General features: G+C 41.6%; 1 protein-coding gene across 1 annotated transcript in view; it reads left to right on the top strand.

Moving 5' to 3' along the window:
• Positions 1-7,786: 7,786 nt before the first annotated feature.
• map3k14a (mitogen-activated protein kinase kinase kinase 14a) overlaps positions 7,787-10,748 on the top strand; it is a 59,423-nt gene continuing 56,461 nt past the window's right edge. The window contains exon 1 of the mRNA XM_043675296.1: positions 7,787-7,928. The gene's annotated coding sequence lies outside the window, so the exon portion shown is untranslated. The remainder of the gene's footprint in view (positions 7,929-10,748) is intronic.

The raw sequence follows: 10,748 nt of genomic DNA, 5'->3' as shown, positions 1-10,748 counted from the left end.
GCCATCTGGGTTGTACGGATTTGGAACTGGTCCTCCTGGGAGCAGATGCGGCGGAGACGAAGGAATTGGGAATATGGGATGGTGTTTTTACAGGGGGCAGGGTGGGAGGAGGTGTAGTCTAGGTAGCTGTGGGAGTTGGTTGTTTTGTAGTAAATGTCCGTGTTGATTCAGTCGCCCGAGATAGAAATGGAAAGGTTTAGGAAGGAGAGGGACATACCCATAGAAATCCTTAAGGTTTTCTTTGATCCTATCTATCAACGACTTCTGATGTCCCCCCGGTGCTTCTTTGCTCTCTGTTTAGGTCTTTCCTGGCTAACTTGTAACCCTCAAGCACCCTAACTGAGCCTTCATGTCTCATTCTTATATAAGCCTCCTTTTTCCTCTTGACAAGAGCTTCAACTTCTTTAGTAAACCATGGCTCCCTCGCTCGACAGCTTCCTCCCTGCCTGACAGGTACATACTTATCAAGGCCACATTTCAATTGAGCCCATCCCCTGCAGTTTCCTTCTCCATCCTCTGCATCCTAAACCTTGCGTAATCGCATCATAATTGCCTTTCCCCCAGCTATAATTCTTGTCCTGAAGTATATACCTATCTCTTTCCATCACTAAAATAAATGTAACTGAACTATGGTCACTATCACCAAAGAGCTCACCTACCTCCAAATCTAACACCGGGCTGGGTTCATTACCCAGTACCAAATCCAACTCCAAATTGAAATAATTAAGTTTCTCAGCCATGCTCATAGACTTCATGAGGGTAACACCTTCCAGTTTCTAGTGACAGTAGAGTCCTGGCTCAACTGCTGCATTAAGAAATAAATGTTATATAAAGGACCCTCTCCATCTCATATGACTGTGTGGTGGTTGGGACCATGTCAAGTAATTTGCCAGAAAGCAAATAATTGTGAGAATAAGAACAGAATTTTACTGTTAGATAGCACCTTTAAGATAAAAAATGCCTCAAGGACTTTGCAGGTGGACATAACGAAAATGCATGTTGAGCCAGAAAAGGAGAGGTTTGGCAGTACGCCAAGAGCTTGGCTCAAGAAATAGGTTTTGTGGAGAAGATGAGGAAAGTGGAGAGAATTCCATGGTGCAAGAGGCTGCTGCTTTAATTTCTACAAGCTATGATGTAATGAAGAGAAGGAGATGGCAAAATGAGCCCAAAGGCAGAGGAATGGAAAGATCTGATATAAATGTTTTTTATTCTCTTGTCAGAGTTGGAGTCGCAGCTGGACCAGAATTTACTGCCCTTCCCTAGTTGCCCTTGAGAAGTTGGGAGTGAGCTGCCTTCTTGAACCACTGCAATCCATGTGTTGTATGTAAATGCACAATGTTGTGTGAAGAGGAATCCAGAATGAAGGAATGACGATATATTTCCAAGTTAGGATGTGACTTGATTAGAGGGACCATGCAGGTGGTGGTGTTCACATACATGTGTTGCACTCGTCCATCCAAATCTTACTGGTTGTGGGTTCAGGGGGTGCTGTCTAAATAGACTTGGTCAATTTCTGTTTCAAACTAGTATTGCCCATGAGACCCCCAGTAGTGTGGACCATTCCAAAATGAATGAAATTCTTGACTTGTTATGGCACAATAATAATGAAATTATAGCAAGCAAAACAAGCTGGCTGTTAGCAAAGTGAGACTTTTGTAGAATACATTCACAAGTTAGAGAAACTCTCTCATTTAATGTAAGGTCCTAGGGAGTGTTGCTGAACAAAGAGACCTTGGAGTGCAGGTTCATAGATCCTTGAAAGTAGAGTCGCAGGTAGATAGGATAGTGAAGTAGGCATTTGGTATGCTTTCCTTTATTAGTCAGAGAATTGAGTACAGGAGTTGGTAGGTCATGTTCCAGTTGTACAGGTCATTGGTTAGGCCACTGTTGGAATATTGTGCAATTCTGGTTTCCTTCCTATTGGAAAGATGTTATGAAACTTGGAAGGGTTCAGAAAAGATTTACAAGGATGTTGCCAGTTTTGGAGGATTTGAACTATAGGGAGAGGCTGAACAGGCTGGGGCTGTTTTCCCTGGAGCGTCGGAGGCTGAGGGGTGGCCTTATAGAGGTTTATAAAATCATGAAGGGCGTGGATAGGTGTGGTGTAAAATTCCAAGCAGTGGAATGTGGTGAAACGGTTAAAAATTATGTCCCAATACATGTGTGAATCTAACCGGAATGGAGGTGTTGCTTAGTCCCGTGTGAATCTTATTACACACCTCCCCGTGTGAATCTTCTTATCTGTATGTAACCAGAATGGAATGTGTTTTTTAGCCTTGCTCTGCTGTTCACATGAATGTTTATATCTGGAAAAGAGTATATCAGCTGGAAAAGTCTCCAGTTCGGTGAGTCTGCTCCGGGGTTACGTTTAACCGCCGAGCGTGGGTTGTTGGCAACCGCTCTACGAGAACTGACGGCTCCCAGTTCCGGTAACATGTAGAGTGAGTATAAACCAGACCCGTTGGTTGTGGCGACGCTGCGGGGAATAAAATGCCCATATTCTAGCAGACTCGCCTCTTGGTCGTTTGTTCTGTGTCAGACTACTCTCCTACGAACCTGACCTTGAGAATTTTTTAAAACAATAGGATAAATAGGCAAAGTCTTGTCCCTGGGGTCGGGGAGTCCAGAACTAGAGGGCATAGGTTTAGGGTGAGAGGGGAAAGATATAAAAGCGATCTAAGGGGCAACTATTTCATGCAGAGGGTGGTACGTGTATGGAATGAGCTGCCAGAGGAAGTGGTGAAGGCGAGTACAATTACAACATTTAAAAGGCATCTGGATGGGATGAATAGGAAAGGCTTGAAGGGATATGGGCCAGGTGCTGGCAGGTTAGTCTACATTGGGTTGGGATATCTGGTCAGCATGTACGAGTTGGACCGAAGGGTCTGTTTCCGTGCTGTAAATCTCTATGACTCTATGACTCTCATCAGCACGGGCAAGACATGAGCCAAGAAATCAATCTTTGAAACAGATCATAGGAAACGTAAAAATCAATAAGGTCCAGGCCAGGTTCTTGAGCAAAGGCTAGAAAAAACTGTTTGGAAGTTGAAATGACTGTGGAAATAACAGCATAGCCATGGAAATGATAGAAAGAGAGAGTCCAAATGATGAACTAGTTCTTTACCTATGCTGGTAGGGATGTCCTCTGGATTTCAGTGACTCCCAGACCATAGCAGCCACATTCACAGTCAGAAGTTTAGGTGTTACTATCCTTATAATAGTCATCACTATCTAAATGCCTCCATTTCCTGTAAACTCAGTGCCTGTGGGATGGTCAGTCACATTGAAATGGGAGTTCCACATTGATGTTGTGGTCATTATAAAGCTAAGTCAGGGCCATGCAAGTCCTAAAATACACAGATGAAGAAAGTGGAAATGAACGTTGATGTTATTAAGTGGGAAAATCAAATAGTTGTGCTCAAAGAGCAAGAAAAACAAAGAGAGACACAGATGACACAGGGGTGGTGCAGTGGCTCAGTGGTTAGCACTGCTGCCTCATAGCACTAGAAACCCAGGTTCAGTTCCATCTCGGACAACTGCCTGTGCAGAGTTTGCACCTTCTCTCCATGTCTGTGTGGGTTTCCTCTGGATGCTCTGGTATCCTTCCACAGCCCAAATATATGCAGGTTGGGTGGATTGACCATGCTAAATTGTACAGGGATGTGCAGGCTGGATGGATTAGCCATGGGAAATATAGGGTAGGGGTGTGGGTTTGGTTGAGATGCTCTTCAGAGTGGACTTGATGGGCCAAATAGCCTGCTTCCACAGTGTAGGATTCTATGAATGATGCATTTTGGTTTCATCCTGAGCTCTCCACTATCACACATTGAAGTCTTCAGTCCATTTGATTCACTCCTTTGATTTCAAGAAATGGATTAAGCTATTGGGTTAGCAATCCCTGTCGACCCCAGCAATATCCTGGCTGCAGAACTGAAGACATATTGTCCAGAAATAATTGTCCCCCTCATCAAGTTGATCTTGTAAAACTACGCTATTAGTATCTGGCAAACAATGTGGAAAATTAGATTTTAAAAAAATGTCAAATAGAGCAGCTACTGGAAATCAAAAACACAAACAGAAATATTCTGGGTTCTGAAGAGGTGTCACTGGACCTGGAACATTAACTCTGCTTTCACTCCACATATGCTGCCAGAACAGCTGAAATTTTCCAGCAATTTCAGTTTGTGGAAAATTTGACAATTATTTTCAGTTCAGCAAAAGATGGCAAATCGAATCAGGGTAATTGGTGAGGCCACTTTTAGAATATTATGTACAATACTGGTCTCCGTGCTATACAGAGGATGTTGTTAAACTAGAAACAGGAGGGAAAAAAAATGGACAAAGGTGTTGTAGAGCCTGGAAGGTTTGAGTTATAAAGGGAGGCTCGATAGGCTGGGACTTTGTTTCCCTGAAGCATTGGAAGCTGAAGGGTGGCCTTTTAGAGGTTTATAAAATCATGAGAGTCATTGATAAGGTGAATAGCAAAGGTCTTTTTTCCAAAAATAAGGAGCCCAAAGCCAAAGGGCATACATTTAAGATGAGAGAGGTAAGATTTAAAAGGGCCCTCTTGGGCAAAGTTTTCACACAGAAGGTGGTGCATGTATGGAATTAGCTGCTAGAGGAATTGATAGAGGTAATGTATAATTATAACATTTAAAATACGTTTGGACAGTACATGAATAGGAAAGGTTTAGAGAGATATGGGCCAATGCAGGCAAATGGGACTAGATTCTGGATTAGTGGTGCTGGAAAAGCACAGCAGTTCAGGCAGCATCCGAGGAGCAGTAAAATCGACATTTCGGGCAAAAGCCCTTCATCTGGACTAGTTCAGTTTAGGATACCAGGTGAATATGGATAGGTTAGACAGACAGTTTGTGGTGCTGTATGACTCTATAATTACTTACCTATCAGTCTGCTCTTAATCACGGCAGAATGATGGAAGGTGTCTTCGATAGTACTGTCAAATAAAACTACTCGGCAGCAATCTCCTCAATGATGCTCAGTTTTGGTTCTGCCAGGGTCAGTCAGCTCTAAACCTAATTACAGCTCTGTCCAAAGATAGACAAAGAACTAAAATCCAGACATGAGGTGAGAAGGACTACCCTTGACATTGAAGTGACATTTGAACAATTTATGGAGTATTCAAGAGCCCAAGCAAAATTGAGGTCAATAGTATTAGAAGAAACGGATCTATTGGTTGGAATCATGCCCAGCTCAAAGCAAGATTGCTCTGGATGTTGGGACGCCAATCATTCTCAGTACAGCACTGCACAGCATTCTCAGGGATCGAGGTACAATCATTTTTAGTTGCTTCACCAGTAACTCTCCACATCATTGTTCAGAAGTAGTGATGTTTGCACAATAATTAGTAGCAGTTGCAACTCCTTGAATTCTAAAGCAGTTTATGTCTGCAAGAAGTAAGACATGAGAAATATTTAGACTTAGACTGATAATTGCAAGTAGTATTCAGACACAAGTCCCCAGCAATCACCATCTCCAATAAGAGAGAATTTAAGTATCATCTCTTGTCATTAACATCACAGAATTATCCACGAGGATTACACATGATCAGAAATGTAACTGGACGAGCTATCTAAATATTGTTGGTACAAAAGCAGGTCAGAGACAGAGAATTCTTTGGTGAGTAACTTGCCTTATGACTCCTCACCATTGACAAGGCGCAGACAGGAGTAGGTGTAAGAGTAGGTCACATGACCCCAAGAGACTGTTCCATTATTCAGTGCCACCAGAGACGATCTTCGACTTCAACTCCACTTTCTCATCTACTCCACGTAGCCCTCAATTCCCTAAGAGAGCAAAAATGTGTTTGCCTCAGCTTTAATAATGTTCCATTCACAACCCTTTCTGTGAAGAAATGTTTACTCAGCTCAGTCCTAAATACTCACACCTTCTGGGAGGCTGGCATAGTGGCTCAGTTGTTAGCACTGCTACCTCACAGTGCCAGGGACTTGGGTTTGATTCCAGCCTTGGGTGACTGTCTGGGTGGAGTCTGCACATTCTCCCCGTGTCTGCGTAGGCTTCCTATTGGTGCTCTGGTTTCTTCCCACAATTCAAAGATGTGCAGGTATTGGTCAAAACTAAATTGTCCATTGTGTTCAGGGATGCATAGCTTAGGTGCATTAGTCAGGGAAACGCAGAGTGATAGGATAGGGGAATGGGTCTGGGTGGGTTATTCTTCAGAGGTTTGGTGTGGACTTATTGGGCCAAATGGCCTGTTTCCATACTGAAGGATTCTATGACTCTGACTACCCCCCACTCCACAAGCTCTAGCTTCTCAGCAAAAAGGGACAAACTCTTCATGGTTTACCCTGTCAATTTTTTTAGAACCTTGCATGTTTCAAAAGACTGCCTCTTTTCCATGCACTTAGGGATGGGTAATCAATGCTGCTAGTGTTCAAGTTCCAGAAACAGATTTAAAAAACATGTCAAATTGTTTTAGTGAAGGTAAAAGCTCCAGGGCACAATTACTAATAAGATGAAATGTTATCAAGTTATCCTGGACAATATTTATTAAACACCAAAAACAAATTGTTCATTGACTAAAAACTGAAAGAACTGTGGATGCTGGAAAAATCAGAAACAAGAGCAGAAATAAAAAACTGGAAGAAATCAGATCTGATGGGTCACTGGACCAGAAACATTAACTCTGTTTCTCTCTCCACAGATGCTGCCAGACATGCTTAGTCTCTTCCTGCAATTTCTGTTTCTGTTTTTGCTCATTGGCTACTTTGTTTCTGTTTAGATTAGATTAGATTAGATTACTTTACAGTGTGGAAACAGGCCCTTCGGCCCAACAAGTCCACACCGACCCGCCGAAGCGCAACCCACCCATACCCCTCCATTTACCCCTGACCTAACACTACAGGCAATTTAGCATGGCCAATTCACCTGACCTGCACATCTTTGGACTGTGGGAGGAAACCGGAGCACCCGGAGGAAACCCACGCAGACACGAGGAGAACGTGCAAACTCCACACAGTCAGTCGCCTGATGCGGGAACTGAACCCGGGTCTCTGGCGCTGTGAGGCAGCAGTGCTAACCACTGTGCCACCGTGCCGCCCTGCTGTTGTAGGATATTGCAGTGATTCTTCCAAAGGCTGTATTTCGAAAGTAATTTTTTGTATGTAAAGCACTTTGGAACATCCTGAGATTGGGGAAGATGTGATACAAATACAACTTCTTTCTTGAGACGTCTGTTAAAAGCAGCTTCACCCTCCTCTCCAAGCTATCACCTTCACCCCAACTTCACCTACCTACTGCATTAGCAGCTTCCTTCCCCCCTCCCATTTATCTCTCCCTCCCATTTATCTCTCAGCTCCCTTGGGCCACCCCCCACTCCTGATGAAGGGCTTATGCTCGAAATGTCGATTCTCCTGCTCCTCCAACGCTGCCTGACCTGCTGTGCATTCCCAGCACCACACTGTTTAACTCTGATCTCCAGCATCTGCAGTCCTCACTTTCTCTAAGCACTGATTGGAGAGATCATTTACAATGCTGCTGACGCCCAACAGAGGGTGCAAATGCATCGGAAATTCACTTCAACAACAATTAATATTAAACTGTAAGCAACTGGAACACAAACACGAAAGTTATTGCAATAAACATGTGTTTGTTTAATAAAAAAAGTCAGGGAAATCTTCAGAGAAGTTGCTGATACCTTGAAATACACCTCACTTTGTTACAGGCACATGTCACGCCTGGGTTTTAGTGGGTTGATGCTGTGAGGTATATTTTTAGCCCCAATAAAAGGCTCGGTTTCAGTTTTGTATTTAATCAGTTTGAAGCTGCTGTCGGCGATAAAGCGGTTTTAAGTGTCGCCGATTCTCACCATTTGCTCTGGGTCTAAAAAGGGGCAAATAAAGAGAGACCGGCAGGTTGTCTGGATCTCACCTGCCCCGATCTCCCAGGTGAGTGTTAGCAGCGAGGAATCGCTGGGAATTATTGGGGTGGTAATAAATTGAGAAGGGGATTTGTTCCAGTCTTGGTGAGCTTGAAAAAAATGTAAAATATAAAATGGCTGCTTTGTTTTTTTTTAAAAAGAGGAAGTTTGTTAAACAGCATCGAAGACATTTTATATTTTCCTAACGGTACAAAGTCTCTCTTTTTTGTTTTAAATGTCAGAGCATTTTTCATGGTAAATGTTATTACTAACATTTTTCAAATTTCACAGCCAGCAGTTGACATTAATGCATTCATATTTTGTCCCATATTTGAAGGACGTTTTAGTCCCTCAGTTAAATCTTGCTGAATGAGCAGCAAAGCTTTAAATGGAGGAGTTGTTGTAATAATGTCCCTCCGATCTGGAGGTCTGCGTAAAAGGTCGATTAGAAAAATCTCTAAAGGTTTAAACAAGTTTAAAAGTTCTATAACTCTGTAAACTGGAGAGTTTGTAAGGCCGAACCATGGGCTATTTACACATACTTAGTTGTAATGGAAACTTATTAACTATTTTGAAAATAGACATTGTTTATATGTTTTGAATAGGTGTAGTTGTGGTTGAGTGTTCGAGTAGGTCTCTTGCTGTAGAGTATGCTCAACAGCTGTTGGCACCTACTCCCAAAATATAATGCATGGGTTTGTGACAATATAGTAAATTTGGGCAGGAAACTGGTCTGCATATGCATTTTTTACTCTCAACTGCTGCTTAATTGTATTCAAAAATATAAATACAACAAGTAATTTAGTTAATAAAACCCCATTTAGATCAACTAATATAAAGAGTATTAATAATGTGTAACTTTAAACACAACAACCTACAATACCAACTACTGAATGATGGTTACAGTTGCAGTGTGCAGTTATGCAAACTACTGGTTCGTTTTGTATTATATGTACAGTGATCTAATTCACATCAGATGTATTGACAAAACTACTTTTGTATTTATGCAAAGTAGCTTTGAGTGCACATTGGTGCAGGAATGGTGCACAGTGTAACTTTGAATTGTGTCCATTGCCTTGTAATACAAAACTACTATAGGTGGCTATATGAAGCCAATTTAACTCTTATAGTTTGTTGGCAGTGGAAATTCAGTCATAGAAGTCGTGAATTTGCAAAAAGACATTGAAACAGAAAATGCTGAAAACAGGGTGAAAGTGAGGACTGGAGATCAGAGTCTAGATTAGAGTAATGCTGGAAAAACACAGCAGGTCAGGCAGCATCCGAAGAGCAGGAAAATTGACGTTTCAGGCAAAAGCACTTTCATTCCTGATGAAGGGCTTTTGCCCGAAGTGTTGATTTTTCTGCTCCTCGGATGCTGCCTAACCTGCTATGCTTTCCCAGCACTACTCTAATCTAAATGCTGAAAACAGGTCAGGCAGGCAGAAATATTGCTTGATCTGTTGAGTATTTTCTGTATTTTTTTTCTTGTCTGCTGTATTTTGCATTTGGAATTGAAGAAAATTTTGAACATCCCTTGTTATAATTTGGAGGTAGTGAGTTGGAGAGTCAGAGCGGATAAAGAGTGGAGCTAGGAAAAAGTATAGCAGGCCAAGCAGCATCAGAGAAGAAGGGGAGTCAGTGTTTCCAGTTGGAATCTTTCATTAGTCCTGATGAACAGTTCCAACCTGAAACGTCAAATCCATTCCTTCTCCAATGCTGCTTGACCTGCTGTGCTTTTTCCAGCTCCATTCTTTATCCACTCTTGTTATAATTTGGGTCAGGCTAATAAATAATTTGAATAGATTAAAGTGGTCCTACCCCCAAAATATTGAATGAACACTGATATCTCTCAGTACTTCTTATTGAATAATTGCTGCCCCCGAACCTTAAAAATGTTATATGGGAAAGACGTGCCCTAATTATTGAATGATCAGGCGTTTAAGTGTTACACAGAAATGCTAGAAATTCTGTCCTATAATATTACTCTGCAAGGGCTCTTTTTTTAAAAAAAAAGTTTTCTTTAATTAAGCAAAACCTGGTTCAATCACAAAATCACTTTTAACCCACAGAGTTTCTCAATCCCCGATGAGAAATTAATTATCGTTAATGTAATACGCATTGGCTTAAAGTGATTTTAAACTAACCCACAGAGTTTCTCAATCCCGGATGAGAAATTAATTATCGTTAATGTAATACGCATTGGCTTAGTTTATTTAAAACAGGAATAAAAATTATAAAAAAAGGTATAAAATACACTTTACAACAAACTAATTGATTTCTGTGTGTGCAGTTTGCAAATGTAAATCAAACTGGCAGGGCAAATTTACAAAATTGTATACACATGTAGTCCTTGAAGAGGAACTCTCTTAAAGACAAGCTGCATGTATAACAGTGTGCAGATGCACAACGGTTAATAGGGAGTTGACCTTTGCCTCAAGAGGGTTAGAATACAAAAGGAAAGGATTTGATGCTTGCATTGTACATGGCCTCAAAGTAGATTAACTCTGGGCATCTCCTTCAGAAAACTCAGTTTGGTCTTGGATGAAATATACAGCACACTTACAAAATTTCACCAGGGTTAAATTATGAGCACATGCTGCATGAACCTGCCTTCTAATCCCTTGAGGTAATGAGTGATCAAAGAGAGTTGCTTAAAACTGTAAAATGATTTGATGGTGTAAGCACAAAGAAGTGTGCATCTGGTGGGGAAGTGCCGCATAAAGCGGCGCAATTTTGAAACTAGAGCTTTGCTATTTGGGGTGAAATTAGCAAGCATTTTTCCAACAAAAGGGCAGTGGAAATGTGGAAACTCTCTCTCTCTCTCTCTCTCTCTCTCTCTCTCTCTCTC

The sequence above is a fragment of the Chiloscyllium plagiosum genome, chromosome 33, assembly GCF_004010195.1.
Source record: "Chiloscyllium plagiosum isolate BGI_BamShark_2017 chromosome 33, ASM401019v2, whole genome shotgun sequence".
In the NCBI taxonomy this organism is placed as follows: Eukaryota; Metazoa; Chordata; class Chondrichthyes; order Orectolobiformes; family Hemiscylliidae; genus Chiloscyllium; species Chiloscyllium plagiosum.
Note: the sequence above shows the minus strand (reverse complement) of the source record. Positions and strands in the feature narration are given on the sequence as shown.